Source organism: Schistocerca gregaria, chromosome 1 (genome assembly GCF_023897955.1).
Source record: "Schistocerca gregaria isolate iqSchGreg1 chromosome 1, iqSchGreg1.2, whole genome shotgun sequence".
NCBI lineage: Eukaryota > Metazoa > Arthropoda > Insecta > Orthoptera > Acrididae > Schistocerca > Schistocerca gregaria.
In genome coordinates this window covers 463,086,766-463,102,874 of record NC_064920.1, presented here as the reverse complement: position 1 = coordinate 463,102,874, position 16,109 = coordinate 463,086,766, and the positions used below count along the sequence as shown (strand labels likewise).

The 16,109-nt window shown below is 45.5% G+C and overlaps 1 protein-coding gene across 1 annotated transcript in view; it reads right to left on the bottom strand.

Moving 5' to 3' along the window:
• The window catches only part of LOC126352566 (serine/threonine-protein kinase VRK1), a 223,389-nt gene that overhangs the window by 42,172 nt on the left and 165,108 nt on the right, over positions 1–16,109 (bottom strand). The gene's annotated exons all lie outside the window — the stretch shown is intronic.

Genomic DNA, 16,109 nt, shown 5'->3' with positions numbered 1-16,109 from the left:
TCTATATTCTCCATAAACATTCAGAGAAGCTAATAACTTTATCTCACCAAGAGCAAACATTTGACGACTACACTCCATCTGATACAGACCTAAATACAACAGCAGTGAACTGTAAGTGTGTACATTTTTGTTGCTGAAAAGAACCTGTCTAGCAGGCACCAAAATAAATATAACTGATACAGGAATGACAGGAAAACATAATAAATGTAATCAATCTCTCTCTTTCAAACCTGTGATTAATACTTGGGAGAAGGGAAGGGGCAATGTAGAATAGAAAAGTTAAAAAGATAAGTGCAATCTGTAAAGGATAGTAGAAGGCAGTCAGAACTGGTATACAAAAGGTGGAAATTAAGTACCATTTGTGAACCCAGCAATGCCTCGCAAATGGTAATATGTATGGGAGTTGGATATACACTATATCTCCTTCTCCCACCTTTCTCTGTCCATGTCCTTATCCTCCTCTCCTAGCTCTCTCCTCCTCCTACCACCTCTGTCTGTTTCATCATTCCCCTCTCTATGTCAGTCTCTCTTCCTTCTCACAGTTTATTTCCCCACTCTCGCTGACCTTAAGCATTGTTTACTGTTACCACCAATGAAACCTTGATTGGCAACTGAAGTTGCATAAAATAAATGGTTGGGATCATTGGTATACGGGGTACAAAAATGTGTCTCCTGCTGTTGGCTCTGTGAGGATGACATTACTGCACATAGTTTTAATCTTAAAACAGGGAGGATTACAAAGTTTCGGACAACTCAGATTCCATACCAGTATTCTAATCATAAGCAGACAAGCCATAAATAAAACTTTTCTGTAGACAAGCCATAAATAAAACTTTTCTGTAGACAAGCCATAAATAAAACTTTTCTGTTAACCCGTGAGCATTAATACTATTAGCATTTTGCTCAAAAAAAATTTAAAAGACACAGTATTTTGTCAACAATGCTTGCAGGGCTCTCGTTTGCTCAGTAGTCCAGTGAAACTGTCAGAAAAAACGCCTGTACCTTGCAAAAGGTGGGGTAGAAGATTTTTTTTTTAACTCGTTCATATTGTTGTAAAGGTTAGAAAACCAAGTTTTGCCAACAAAATTTCTCTAGGGAAAACTTTCTGCAGTCAAAAAACTTCGAAAATTTCGGACTTTTTCCCAGTTTTTTCAAAATATCTCAGTTTCATTTGCTCCTATTGCTTTGACGTGCAGTTTCTTTTTTAAAGAGCACAAAATTCTCTACTCATTTGATTATTACCATTTTTTTCTACTTCCAGTATCTAGGGCACTACAGGGCGTCAAAAAATACCAATTTATCAAATTTCAAAGTGGCAAATTATCTCATTTTTGAACACTGTTATTTCAGTTTCTATTTGTGTAGTATAAACATTGATTGAAAGTAAGGGACCCACAGCAAACTTATGGGTTCAGTACTACAAGATGGTCACTCTCATGAAACAATTTATTGAAGCGGATCCATCAGGCAATTGGAAACTTCATCTTGAAAGCGTGCGAAAAGTGCTTCCCTACTTACATTTAACTTGACATTTTATGTACGCTAAAAGTGGCCACCTCTACTTACAGGATATGTTGAGACTCGAGGAAAAATGGATTTATCACAATGTGAGTTCACAACGAAAGGACATTTTACAATGTGGCGATCAGAAAAGTATTGATCAGGTGTTCCTTCTGACATGACTATAGAACAAACATCGATCAGAACCATGAAGAGTTCTGGAGGACTTACTTCTGGCCGAGGAATTACGGACAGCGTATTAACCAGATGGACATTGGGTATGATTCACATGCAGAACATTTGTGAAGAAATTGAGTCGTATTGTGAAGTGAGTGCAGTAACATCAGAACAGCATGTAGATGCAAGAAGTTGTCGCATTGAACGAGATGGCATAGACTTGCATAAGCTGCGGGATTGGTTTTCAGTGCACCCTCCCTTCCCTGAAAGTGATTTTATAATGTCTATCAGCAGTGGTGTTGTCGGAATGGAGGATGTTAATTGTCATATGTGTCACAAAGAGGGGGAAAAAAGGCATGAAAAGAATAGTTGGTGACAATTTCCACGATGTAAAGTTCCGTAGAAAAGGTAAAGTTGTGACTCTCCTTTCTGTGTTCAATTCTGTAGAAGCTGGGAGCACTAAAATTACTCCTGTTGATCCTTTAACTCTTTTCCAAAGGATTTGTTTAATGAAACAAAGTGAAGAAGAATTAAAAGCCTTTCTGAAATATGAAATTGCTCCTTACCCAATGTCCCTATTCTCAAAAAAAGGCATGCGAAAAGGAACAAAATCTTCATTCTACAATGCCTTTGTTCCAGTGGAAGATGTGAAGTCAGGTTGACTGAGTAAATTTTTTGTTATTGATGGAGGGTACCTTATCCACAAAGCGACTTGGACTCGAAATGTGTGCTTCAAGTCAATAGCCCAAAGCTATGTTTCTTACCTGCAACATCATTTTGGATCTCAATTTGCTATTGTATTTGATGGGTATCAATGTGAGGGAGACAAATGTAGCACAAAGAGTGCTGAGGGGATTTGTAGGTCCAAAAAACATTCTCCGGTTGACGCTGTGGTTGAATCAGAGATGGTGAACCAAGTACCTCAGGACAAGTTCTTGTACAAAAAACGAAACAAGATGAGTTTGATCAAACTTCTTAAAAAGGAATTTCTGGAGTGTAGCATTGAAGTGCACCAGGCACAAGAAGATGCTGACGTTATGATTGTAACATTTGCCATTTCAAGAACCAAAATTTTTGGAAGTGTTGTCATTGTAGGAGATGTTGACCTGCTTGTGCTCATGATTGGTTTGGGGCAAGGCATTGAAAACTTATTTCTCTAAAAGCCAGGGAGAGGAAATGCAGAAGACAAGTGGTTTTCCACTGCATCTTATAAGTTTGACAGTGAATATATTCTGTTCACTCACACCTTTAGCGGATGTGATACAACATCCGCTTTTTTTGGTCAAGGAAAAATTAAGTGCTGCAATATTGTTGCAAAAAATGAACACCTAACCTCAGCACTTTGCACGTTCAATAAACCACATGGTACCAATGAAGAAATAATAACAACAGGAGAACAGGTTACTATCCCATTGCATAGTGGAGGTGTCAGCAGTTCCCACACATTAGACTATTTGGAGTACCAGCTATTCGCCAAGTCTGCCACAAAAAGCAAACTGAATCTTGTACGGTTGCCACCTACACAAGTTGCTGCACAACATCATTCGTTGCGGACTTACCAACAAGTCCAAAGTTGGATGGGAAACAGGAACTGGAAACCACCTGAGAAATGGCGCTGAAATCACAGTGACCACGGTCCAATACCTGTTATAATGAGCCAAGATCCAACACCTGAAGCACTTCTTCACATTGTTTCATGCTCATGCAAGCTGAAACTGTGGCGAAGCGTGCTCCTGCAGAAAAGCGGGTTTGAAATGTTCTTCAACTTGCAAGAAATTTATTGGAGTCAATTGTGAAAATGTGCCAAAATTTTTATAATAAGACAGTGAAGAAGACGTTATGGAGGATGTTGAGGAAACTGCTGACGAAATCAACGAACTTGCTGAGGCTGACTCGCTGTTTAAAGAAGAGGTCAATCTGGGATCAACTCTATGTACAGACCCTGAATCCCTAACTCAACTGGTGACACTGAGGAACCTGGCACATCAAAGCATTGGAAGTGATGCTCATATCTGTCTCAAGTGCGCTAAAGTGCGATATTACAACTATTACACACCCAGAACTGTCAACATTTTTTAGTAACTGACAACGCATTTTAATTGTAATAAAGCTACTTATTTTTAATGTCAACTGTTGGTTTTTATACACAAGAATAATTACCTACCTAATTAGGTTGCCTGTTGCAGCTAATAATAGTGCAGTTTCTTGTGACAATTTATTGTGTGTGTGTGTGTGTGTGTGTGTGTGTGTGTGTGTGTGTGTGTGTGTGTGTGTGTCTTAATGATGTATTTTTATATTTATAGTTTTACAAATACCAGGGCTGAGGTGGCCCATAGTGAACTTCAGGTAGTGATGTAAGAATCACAATAGTTGGGTGCCCAGCATACAGAGAAATTGAATACCTGAAAGTGAGGTGGTAAATTCCAACATATAACATGATGTATAATGTATTTATACTACACAAACAGAAACTGAAAAAACAGTGTTCAAAAATAAGGTATCTTGCCACTATGCTTACAATTTGAAAAATTGGTATTTTTTGAGGCGCTGTAGCACCTTAAGATATTGGGAGTAGAAAAAATGGCAACAATCAAATTTGTAGAAAATTTTGTGCTCTTTAAGAAAGAAAATAGACATTAAAGCGATAGGAGCAAAAAAAAAACCAGATATTTTGAAAAAACTGAAAAAGGCCGAAATATTCCAAGTTTTTTGACTGCAGAAAGTTTTCCCAAGCGAAATTTTATTGGCAAATTTGGTTTTCTAATCTTTCCAACCATATGAACGAGTTGAAAAAATAAACTCTTCTACCCCACCTTTTGCAAGGTATATCTGCTATTTGACTGGACTACAGTAGCTGGGTTTTATACACTGATTGGGGAAGAAAATCACAACACGAAAAAATAATTAATGTACCAAAATGAAATTTTGGGAATACATTTGTCTATGTAACAGATTTAAGTGATTAGCATTGGAGTATAACAGATTAATGTAAGTGCAAGATAAGCCATCGGAAATGTGAAATACTGGTACATTAATAACAAGTGTGACCTTGCTTATTTGAGGCATGCTGCCATGGGATGGTAGGTCTACAGTTGTTCAGTACTGAGGACATTTGATACTATTTTATTTCATCCTTCTCAGTTCCAATGATTAAAAATTTTTGCTAATGGTTCCGAGCTGAAATGCCCGTTCTCAAACCACACGCTTTAATATTAACTGTAACTACAGTCTGATCCACGAACAATGGTGGTTTGCACATCTCGAGTCATGGAAAGGGATTGCATTGCTGACGGTTCCAAGTGACATTTGTTGTACGCACATGTCTGTGATTTCTGCTTGAAGAAAGCGTATATCCAGCAAATTATATCTCTCACTTACTTACGCAGAATTTATCACTTAACACCACTATCAGCGATGACCACTCGCAACAAATGGAATCAAAATTCACTAAACAACTCGCTAAGATCACGCTCGCATTAGCCACAGTATTTGCAGCAGAGCGCTCAGGACATACTGAAAGCTCATTGGCTGTCTGAGCACAGGTGACGTAGGAGCGCAGCAGCAGCTTAAACTTGACCCCATTGTTCATGATTCCAACTATAACCATACAATATGGCGCTTTGCATCTGACTAACACAAAAAATCAATAAAATTTCTTCCGTTGTTCCTAGAACTAATAGAAGACAAGTAGTATCTTTGGGTTTTTCTGTGAACAAGGTTCTGGTTTCCTATATACCAAAGAAAAAAAAAAAGTTATGCTTATGATTAGTACGCTCCAAAATAATGACCAGATTCATCCAACTACGGTTCAACACGAAAAATCTGAAATCGACACATATTCTAATCGGACAAAATGCGATGTCAGTGTGGTGGACTGTCTAAAAGAAGAATATTCTGTGGATTGAGTAGCTTGTCAATGGCCACATTTTTTTTAAATTTAGGTATTACCATCATGAACAGTCAGATAACATACAAAAGAAAAAAGTAAATACGCAATTATTACTATGAAACAATGCCTCCAAAAGCTGACCCTGGAGCCAACACGACCAGAACTAACATGCCTACAAATTGTGCATAAGAGTAGAATCTCTACAGCAACCTATAAAAACAATTTACTAATGAAACTGAAAAACCCAGTGGTAAGTATCAAGACTGTCCACGATGGAGAAATTGGAAGTGTGTATTAATTGTCAAAATTTTTGTTTAATGAACATGCTATAATATTAAGTGATATGTCAAAGCTCAGATATATGATGAAGAGTAAGTCACAAAAGTTAAATAATAAAATAATATTTGCTTTTTTCTTCAATTTTCTTTATAAGTACCTAACAAGACTGGTGATTTTAACAGTCCTAGGGTTTTATTATAGAAATAGCAAAAAAACATTAATTTACACATATCAGGTACATTTAACACTACTTGTCCAGTCTGAGCAATATGCCCAACGCACAATTGATTGCCTAACTTTTAAAGGTGCAAGTTCTCAATGGTTAAAACCAATTGCAAGCAAAAAAGTAAAAATACACGTAGTTGTGTATACAATTTTTGTTTAAAGTTATACATAAGGAGCAGGAGCGTATATGGGAGAAACAATTTCTCTAATGGCTTCAATGCTGTGCTCTTTTAGTTCACACTGACTGCTGTGAGAAAGAAACTTCCATCTCACAGCATAGTACAGCATGTTCTTCTTCACTGTTAATTTTAACAAAAAAACCTGTACATTGTTTTTTTGGAAAAAAAATATAGAACACATCTGTCTGAACGTTTATTCAAGTACTGTGTAAAATTTTGATGAAGGTCAAGAACTCTGAGACTTTTGCTTACTACTTTACCTTATATTATTTACGTTAATTGGAAAATATTAGTAACCCACATACATTCAAATGTTTATTTTAATATGGTATAAAAAATTGGTGACGAACTATTCAAGATTAAAATAAGTAGCCTGTGCTCATTCGAATGTTTATTAGAGGATCATGTAAAAATTGAAGTAAATCAATCAAGAACTTTGAGTTTTTTGATAACAACATTAAACAATTTATGTTCATATAGTACTACAGATACTGAAAATTTTAAACCTGTATCTCTTTATTTTTTCTGTACATAATTCCAATTCCAATTTTAGCATCTCTTCTTGTTTACAACCAGAGTCTGACCAAATATTGTTATGCAAAAATATGACATTGGTAACATTGAAACTGTATTGCTTGTTTTGAATGGCTCTTCACAGTTTTCTTAATGTCTCAGTAGGCTCGAGGTGGTATGATCCTGCATCTATGACTGCTGCTATTTTGTCTCCACATTACCATGAGAAACTGTGCTCCATCACTGGTCACAGTGCTATTAAGGAAGCCTTCTACTTCCACACTGGAATGAAAAAGTCCAAAAAAGCAGTAAACTGTTAAGTTTTATGGTTCACATAAAGGTGTTTTTGAATTTGACAAGTGCAGAATATGTTGTTCCCTTATTGTTTAGTCACAGTCTCGTGCAAAATACTCCAAGAAATCTGCCAAAAGTTGTCTGCAGTTACGATATTACGAAATATCAGTTTTCATTAATTTTCTGTTTCGGTTCCCTGCAGACTGCAGATGGATGGGCACTTTTTCACCACGAACATTCATCTTCCCACTGTTAAACAAATAACACTGTATCTGGTCAATATAAAATAAATTTCTCAATAAATGTCACTTCTTTTTGTTTTTAGATTTTTGCCCCTAAAACCCGTATTATAGAACAGATTTTACAGTCAGTTGGATTTTCAATTGCAATGCTCATTTTGAACAGCTCCTGTAGGCAAATAAGTTGCAATGTGGCTTTCTCGCTATTGCAGCTCTACATACACTGGCCTCCTGCAAGAGTCACTAGAGAGACTGTTCCGTCCTCCCCTCTACGTCACATGCTAAATGAAAATAGAAGTTACTTTCTGAATAGACTTCATAATGAGCTAAAGGCAGCTAACACATAAAGAACTACTAGGATCCAAAAAACATGTCATATGTATACATGGTGATTTTGCCAAGCGGGGCAAACTGCAGGAAGGATCCCTTTCAGGATAAGGAGCAAAGGAGGTCATTTAATCTTCGACAGTGTAGGTTGACTGAAAGCACACATCAGAACACACAAGGCAAGTGGAAATGTTGTGTCTGTACTTGTCTTTTAGTGGTATGGTGTTAGTGAACCATCAGCACTCATTCAGTCTCATTGTGGGGCGAGGTGGTGGTTGTCGGGATGCCTTCACACAGAAATGGTGAAGTGAGGAGGAGCACCATGATGGAGCAGCCACATTATCCTTCATACCACCAAATACATCTTCCAGCAAGGGGGGTAGGGTCACCTTCAGGAAGTGCATATATGCACTGGCTGTGACGCATTGTGGAAGGGTGAGGTACCAAGAGGCAGTTGCCAATAATTCCCACCAACGCAGTAAGGCTGAATGGGTGCCGATGCTTCGCTGCTCCAACACCACCAAAACATTAGTACAAAGAGAACATTCCCAAGGTGAAGTCTCGTGTACTTTCAACCACTGAAAGATACACTATTTGGAATGCTTTTCAGGTAATGTGTGTGAATGACCTATTTTGCTCCTTATCTTGTCAGAGATCATTCCCTGCAGTTTGTCCTCATTTAGCATCTGATCTTTAACTTAATTGACTTTCAGCAATAAAGATTTCAAGTTTTCGTAGCAGACTTAGAAAGGGTCAAAGGTACAATCACAGGAAAGAAGACAGTGCCCTGTAACGTTCAATCTTTTCCTGGGTTGCTTAAAGACTGTTTCCCTGGAGTTGTTTACTATAAACTACTGATCTGGCACTTATACAATGGTGACATTTTCACCATATGGATACATGATGTGTATGTGCATATTACTTTCAATAACACAATTTCGTTCTACCTCTACATGTAAAGCCAACTTACTGTGTTTGGATAGGGTACTTCTTATACCACAACCATTTTCTTCTTTGTTATTATACTGGAAAGTGATGCATGGGCAGAATAACTGTCAATATGGTGTGCCTATATTAGTGCAAATTTCTTTGATTTTCCTACCATAATTATTTTGCAACATGTTTACGGAAGTAGGTAATGTTACTTGACCTTCTTGAAACACACACAATAAATATTAGCAATAAATTTCTGAGTAATGCATCATGTGGCCTCTGTAGTATCTGTCACTGAAATTTGATGAGACATTTTGCAACTAAAACAAGCATATGTTGTAACTGAAGAAAGGATTTTAATGTGCAGCACCCTTCCAAACATTCAGCTGTTTTCACACAGACAGGTCAATACATGCATTTGTGGACATGAAATTAGGCAAAATAAGCACGTTTTGTTGCACATATTTGTACTTTTCCCCTTTTATTCCATACTTAAGCATCTTTCTCCTGATTTTTATCTGAATTTTTAATAGACTGAATAATATTTTTTCTTTTCTTGAACAGGATTTTGTTTGATCAGAATTCAACAATGGTTAATAAATATTAAAATATAATTGATGGAAAGCATCACTAATTACAACTTTGTTTATCAATATGGTGAGTAATAGTAACCAAGACAGTGTAGCAGAACAAAATCAAGGAAGGACAGTAGACAATGTTAGAGGTTTAAACCGCAGCATTACGGATAATGAAAATGTAACTGAAGTAAACAGTGAGGTAGCACAGGACCACAGTGGCAGTAAAGAAGCAGTAGGAAATGATAATGCAAATGCTTGTTCACCATTTCTCGGTTTTGAAGCACCTGAAGCTGTAGGCTCAAACAATGGAATTGTAGAATTACTGTCAAAGATATTAACCAAAACAGCTATTAGTCTAGGTGGATAAATTACTGAAACTTTGGAGAATCTTTAAACACAGTTGTAATATAATAATACAAGAATCATGATGAACAAAGAGGATGTCACAAAGCTTCAAAATGAGGCAGAAACAGGTCGGAAACAGGAGTTGGGTCTGTGGAAGCCAAAGTTGGTACTCTCGAAACAGAAATCAATGCGGAAATTGCTCATACCAAACACAATTTCAGAGCTTTCCAGAATAATAATAATAATAATAATAATAATAATAATAATAATAATAATAATAACATATTACATTCTTCTGAATGTAGTTGTAATGCACTGAAAAATGTAATAAATGAGAAGAAGTCTGACTTAGAATTTAAAAAATTAGAAGGTCATTGTAACAATAATAATCCGGGTTACAGGACTGGAGTAGGTGGTGGTGGGAGGGTGCATGGGACAGGTTTTACACCGGGGCGGTTACAAGGGTAGGAGCCAGAGGGTAGGGAAGGTAATTTGTGGATTTCATAGGGATGAACCAAGAGGCTACGAAGGTTAGGTGGACGGCGGAAAGACACTCTTGGTGGAGTGGGGAGGATTTCATGAAGGAGAGTCTATACCTGTCCTTTTTTCCCCCTAAGGTAAGTCTTTCTACTCCTGAGATAGGAATGACTCATTACCCTATCCCTTAAAACCCACATCTTTCCCTCTCCTTCCCTCTTTCCTGACAAAGCAACCATTGGTTGCGAAAGCTTGAAATTTTGCATTTGTGTGGTTTTTTTATTGTGTCTATCTACCAGTCCTTTTCTGTTTGGTAAGTCATGGAATCTTTGTTTTTAAATTTAGAGGAACCAAATATGCCTGCAGTAGCTGTGCAACAAGTTTCTGATAATGAATGATAATCAATGTGTGGGTGGCATTATCTATCATGGACACGTAGAAAATGATCTGTTATTTAAAAAAGAGAGTACAGATGATGGGGAGTTACAGGGGAGTCATTAGCTCTTTTTTAAAGCTGGTAACTGGGATCGAAACTGTTTGGTAGACTGACAGTCCAATCTACAAAATTTCTGAGAAATTGAGACACAGAATTAAATACACTATTAATTTTATTGAATTGCCTGTTGTTGGTGTCAAGATTAAAGGAGCTGCTGGAGGGAACAGTAAAACAGTAAAGTCTAAAGTGAGATAGAGTTTGAAATTGGTGTTGTGTTCTTTATACAAAGTTGTCTTGTCATTCCTGAGTGTACTGAGGACTTCATTTTTGGGATTGATTGGGTTCTTCAAGTAAAGGTATGTTTTAGTTGGGGAACTGAGAGAAACTTATTTTACAGAGCCATGGAGTGGGATTACTGGGAAGACAAAACTGTTAATGTTAAATAGGTGTGGTGTAGCCAATCAGATAAAATGGATTGTTTGTAATGAGGTCAGGGGCTATGTAATTGATGATGTATACATCAGTAGTGAGGGACAAATAGATGATGATTATTATGAGTTGGTAAATTCAATAGTTAATGAGGCTAGTTGGCTTAACCAAGAACAAAAGAGAAAATTGAAAGAATTTTTATTTGGATGAATAGATGTACTTAGGGGGAGAGAGAGAGGGGGGAGAGAGAGAGGGGGGGAGAGAGAGGGGGGGAAGGGGGAGAGAGGGAGGGAGAGGGGGAGGGAGAGGGGGAGGGAGAGGGGGAGGGAGAGGGGGAGGGAGAGGGGGAGGGAGAGGGGGAGGGAGAGGGAGAGGGGGAGGGGAGAGGGAGAGGGGGAGGGAGAGGGGGAGGGAGAGGGGGAGGGGGAGGGAGAGGGGGAGGGAGAGGGGGAGGAAGAGGGTGAGGGGGGAGAGAGAGGGTGAGGGGGAGGGTGAGGGGGAGGGTGAGGGGGGAGAGAGAGGGTGAGGGGGGGAGAGAGAGGGAGAGGGGGGAGAGAGAGGGAGAGGGGGGAGAGAGAGGGAGAGGGGGGAGAGAGAGGGAGAGGGGGGGAGAGAGGGTGAAGGTGGAGAGAGAGGGTGAGGGGGGAGAGAGAGGGTGAGGGGGGAGAGAGGGTGAAGGTGGAGAGAGAGGGTGAGGGGGGAGAGAGAGGGTGAGGGGGGGAGAGAGGGTGAGGGGGGAGAGAGGGTGAGGGGGGAGAGAGAGGGTGAGGGGGGAGAGAGAGGGTGAGGGGGGAGAGAGAGGGAGAGGGGGGAGAGAGAGGGAGAGGGGGGAGAGAGAGGGAGAGGGGGGAGAGAGAGGGAGAGGGGGGAGAGAGAGGGGGAGGGGGGAGAGAGAGGGGGAGGGGGAGAGAGAGGGGGAGAGAGAGGGAGAGGGGGGAGAGAGGGGGAGAGGGGGGAGAGAGGGGGGAGAGGGGGGAGAGAGAGGGAGAGGGGGGAGAGAGGGGGGAGAGGGGGGAGAGAGGGGGGAGAGGGGGGAGAGAGAGGGAGAGGGGGGAGAGAGAGGGAGAGGGGGGAGAGAGAGGGGGAGAGGGGAGAGAGAGGGGGAGAGGGGGGAGAGAGGGGGAGAGGGGGGAGAGAGAGGGGGAGGGGGGGGAGAGAGAGGGAGAGGGGGGAGAGAGAGAGGGAGAGGGGGGAGAGAGAGAGGGAGAGGGGGGAGAGAGAGAGGGAGAGGGGGGAGAGAGAGAGGGAGAGGGGGGAGAGAGAGAGGGAGAGGGGGGAGAGAGAGAGGGAGAGGGGGGAGAGAGAGAGGGAGAGGGGGGAGAGAGAGGGGGGGGAGAGAGAGGGAGAGGGGGAGAGAGAGAGGGTGAGGGGGGAGAGAGAGAGGGTGAGGGGGGGGAGAGAGAGGGTGAGGGGGGGAGATAGAGGGAGAGGGGAGAGAGAGAGGGAGAGGGGGGAGAGAGCGGGGGGAGGGAGAGGGGGGAGACAGCGGGGGGAGGGAGAGGGGGGAGGGAGAGGGGGGAGAGAGGGGGGGGAGAGAGCGGGGGGAGGGAGAGGGGGGAGAGAGCGGGGGTAGGGAGAGGGGGGAGAGAGCGGGGGGAGGGAGAGGGGGGAGAGAGAGGGGGAGGGAGAGGGGGGAGAGAGAGGGGGAGTGAGAGGGGGGAGAGAGAGGGGGAGAGAGGGGGGAGAGAGAGGGGGGGAGAGAGAGGGGGAGATAGAGGGGGAGAGAGAGGGAGAGGGGGGAGGGAGAGGGGGGAGAGAGAGGGAGAGGGGGAGGGAGAGGGGGGAGAGAGAGGGAGAGGGGGGAGGGAGAGGGGGGAGGGAGAGGGGGGAGAGAGAGGGAGAGGGGGGAGGGAGAGGGGGGAGAGAGAGGGAGGAGAGAGAGGGGGGAGAGAGAGGGGGGGAGAGAGGGGGAGATGGAGGGGGAGAGAGGGGGGAGAGAGGGAGAGGGGGAGATGGAGGGGGGAGAGGGAGAGGGGGAGAGGGAGGGAGAGGAAGAGGGGGGAGAGAGAGGGAGAGGGGGAGAGAGAGGGAGAGGGGGAGAGAGAGGGAGAGGGGGAGAGAGAGGGAGAGGGGGAGAGAGAGGGAGAGGGGGAGAGAGAGGGAGAGGGGGAGAGAGAGGGAGAGGGGGAGAGAGAGGGAGAGGGGGGAGAGAGAGGGAGAGGGGGAGAGAGAGGGAGAGGGGGAGAGAGAGGGAGAGGGGGGAGAGAGAGGGAGAGGGGGGAGAGAGAGGGAGAGGGGGGAGAGAGAGGGAGAGGGGGGAGAGAGAGGGAGAGGGGTGTAGAGAGGGAGAGGGGGGGTAGAGAGGGAGAGGGGGGTAGAGAGGGAGAGGGGGGTAGAGAGGGAGAGGTGGGTAGAGAGAGGGAGAGGTGGGTAGAGAGGGGGAGAGGGAGCGGGGGGAGAGGGGGAGAGGGAGCGGGGGGAGAGGGAGAACAGGGTAGAGGGGGAGAGGGAGAGCAGGGTAGAGGGGGAGAGGGAGAGCAGGGTAGAGGGGGAGAGGGAGAGCAGGGTAGAGGGGGAGAGGGAGAGCAGGGTAGAGGGGGAGAGGGAGAGCAGGGTAGAGGGGGAGAGGGAGAGCAGGGTAGAGGGGGAGAGGGAGAGCAGGGTAGAGGGGGGAGAGGGAGAGCAGGGTAGAGGGAGAGCAGGGTAGAGGGGGGAGAGGGAGAGCAGGGTAGAGGGGGGAGAGGGAGAGCAGGGTAGAGGGGGGAGGCAGAGCAGGGTAGAGGGGGGAGGCAGAGCAGGGTAGAGGGGGGAGGCAGAGCAGGGTAGAGGGGGGGAGGGAGAGCAGGGTAGAGAGGGAGAGCAGGGTAGAGAGGGGGAGATGGAGAGGGGGAGATGGGGGGAGGAGGGAGAGGGAGAGGGGGAGAGAGTGGGGAGGGTAGGGGGGAGGGTATGGGGGAGAGAGGGGGGAGAGAGTGGGGAGGGTAGGGGGGAGGGTATGGGGGAGAGAGGGGGAGAGAGTGGGGAGGGTAGGGGGGAGGGTATGGGGGAGAGAGGGGGAAGTGAGAGAGAGAAGAAGAGAGAGGGGGGATAGAGAGGGGGGATAGAGAGGGGGGATAGAGAGGGGGGATAGAGAGGGGGTAGAGAGAGGGGGGAGAGATAGGGAGAGAGGGGGGAGAGATAGGGAGAGAGGGGGGAGAGATAGGGAGAGAGGGGGGAGAGATAGGGAGAGAGGGGGAAAGAGAGGGGGATGAGAGAGAGGGGGGAAAGATAGGGGGAAAGAGAGGGGGAAAGATAGGGGGGAAAGAGAGGGGGGAAGAGAGAGGGGGAAGAGAGAGGGGGAGAGGGAGAGGGGGGAGAGGGAGGGAGGGGGAGAGGGAGAGGGGGGAGAGGGAGGGAGGGGGAGAGGGAGGGAGGGGGGAGAAGGGCGAGAGGAGGGAGGGGGGAGAAGGGGGAGAGGAGGGAGGGAGGGGGAGAGGGAGGGAGGGAGGGGGAGAGGGAGAGGGCAGAGAGAGAGGGGAGAGGGCGGAGAGAGAGGGGGTAGAGAGAGGGGAGGAGATAGAGGGGAGGAGATAGAGGGGAGGAGATAGAGGGGAGGAGATAGAGGGGAGGAGATAGAGGGGAGGAGATAGAGGGGAGGAGATAGAGGGGAGGAGATAGAGGGGAGGAGATAGAGGGGGTAGAGAGAGGGGGTAGAGAGAGGGGGTAGAGAGAGGGGGTAGAGAGAGGTGGTGGAGAGAGGTGGTGGAGAGAGGTGGTGGAGAGAGGTGGTGGAGAGAGGTGGTGGAGAGAGGTGGTGGAGAGAGGTGGGGGAGAGAGGTGGGGGAGAGAGGTGGGGGAGATAGGTGGGGGAGATAGGTGGGGGAGATAGGTGGGGGAGATAGGTGGGGGAGATAGGTGGGGGAGATAGGTGGGGGAGATAGGTGGGGGAGATAGGTGGGGGAGATAGGTGGGGGAGATAGGTGGGGGAGATAGGTGGGGGAGATAGGTGGGGGAGATAGGTGGGGGAGATAGGTGGGGGAGATAGGTGGGGGAGATAGGTGGGGGAGATAGGTGGGGGAGATAGGTGGGGGAGATAGGTGGGGGAGATAGGTGGGGGAGATAGGTGGGGGAGATAGGTGGGGGAGATAGGTGGGGGAGATAGGTGGGGGAGATAGGTGGGGGAGATAGGTGGGGGAGATAGGTGGGGGAGAGAGGTGGGGGAGAGAGGTGGGGGAGAGAGGTGGGGGAGAGAGCGGAGGGAGAGAGCGGAGGAAGAGAGAGGGGAGGAAGAGAGAGGGGAGGAAGAGAGAGGGGAGGAAGAGAGAGGGGAGGAAGAGAGAGGGGAGGAAGAGAGAGGGGAGGAAGAGAGAGGGGAGGAAGAGAGAGGGGAGGAAGAGAGAGGGGAGGAAGAGAGAGGGGAGGAAGAGAGAGGGGAGGAAGAGAGAGGGGAGGGAGAGAGGGGGGAGGGAGAGAGGGGGGAGGGAGAGAGGGGGGAGGGAGAGAGGGGGGAGAGGGGAGTGAAAGGGGAGAGGGGAGTAAAAGGGGAGGGGGAGAGGTGGGAGAGGGGGGAGTGGGGGGAGAGGGGGGGAGGTGGGAAAGGGGGGAGAGAGGGGGGGGAGAGAGGGGGGAGAGAGCGGGGGAGAGGGGGAGAGAGGGGGAGGGAGGGGGGAGAGGGGAGGTGGGAGGGGGGAGAGATAGGGGAGAGGTAGGGAGAGAGAGGGGAGATGTAGGGAGAGAGAGGGGAGAGGGGGGGAGAGAGAGGGGGGGAGAGGGGGGGAGAGAGAGGGGGGAGAGGGGGGGGAGAGAGAGGGGGGAGAGGGGGGGAGAGAGAGGGGGGGTGGAGTGAAGTGTACGTTTCTCTTGATCCTGATTCTAGGAAACACAGTTTTTGTATGGTACAAAATTTTTGAAATATTGTGCAGTAGCTTTTGGGTTAAATCTTCCTGCAGCTGAATTCATCAGGGCTTTTGATTGGTGTTGGGGAATGAATTGCTAATTAAACTAACTGTATGTGCAGATGACATACTTGTAACTAGGGAAAGTTGAAAGGAACACTTGAATATTTTAACGGAAGTGGGGCAGAAATTAAGGAAAGGAGGGATGACCTTGATAATAGAAAAGCGTACGTAAACTGAAGTTTCTGGAACACTGCATAACAGAGGACAGCTCATTTATTCAAATTCAAGAAAGTGTATATTTTTACAGCACGACAAGTAGCTTTGGAAATATTTTAGCAACTTGTGACAGATACAAAAAAAAACAAAAGTTAGTAATAAAACATGTTGAGTCTATATGCAAAATGTTCTGCCAAAAACACAAATGTGTTTAGTAGGGATTTATTTATTTGGGCAGTCACCAAAATCTACAGGT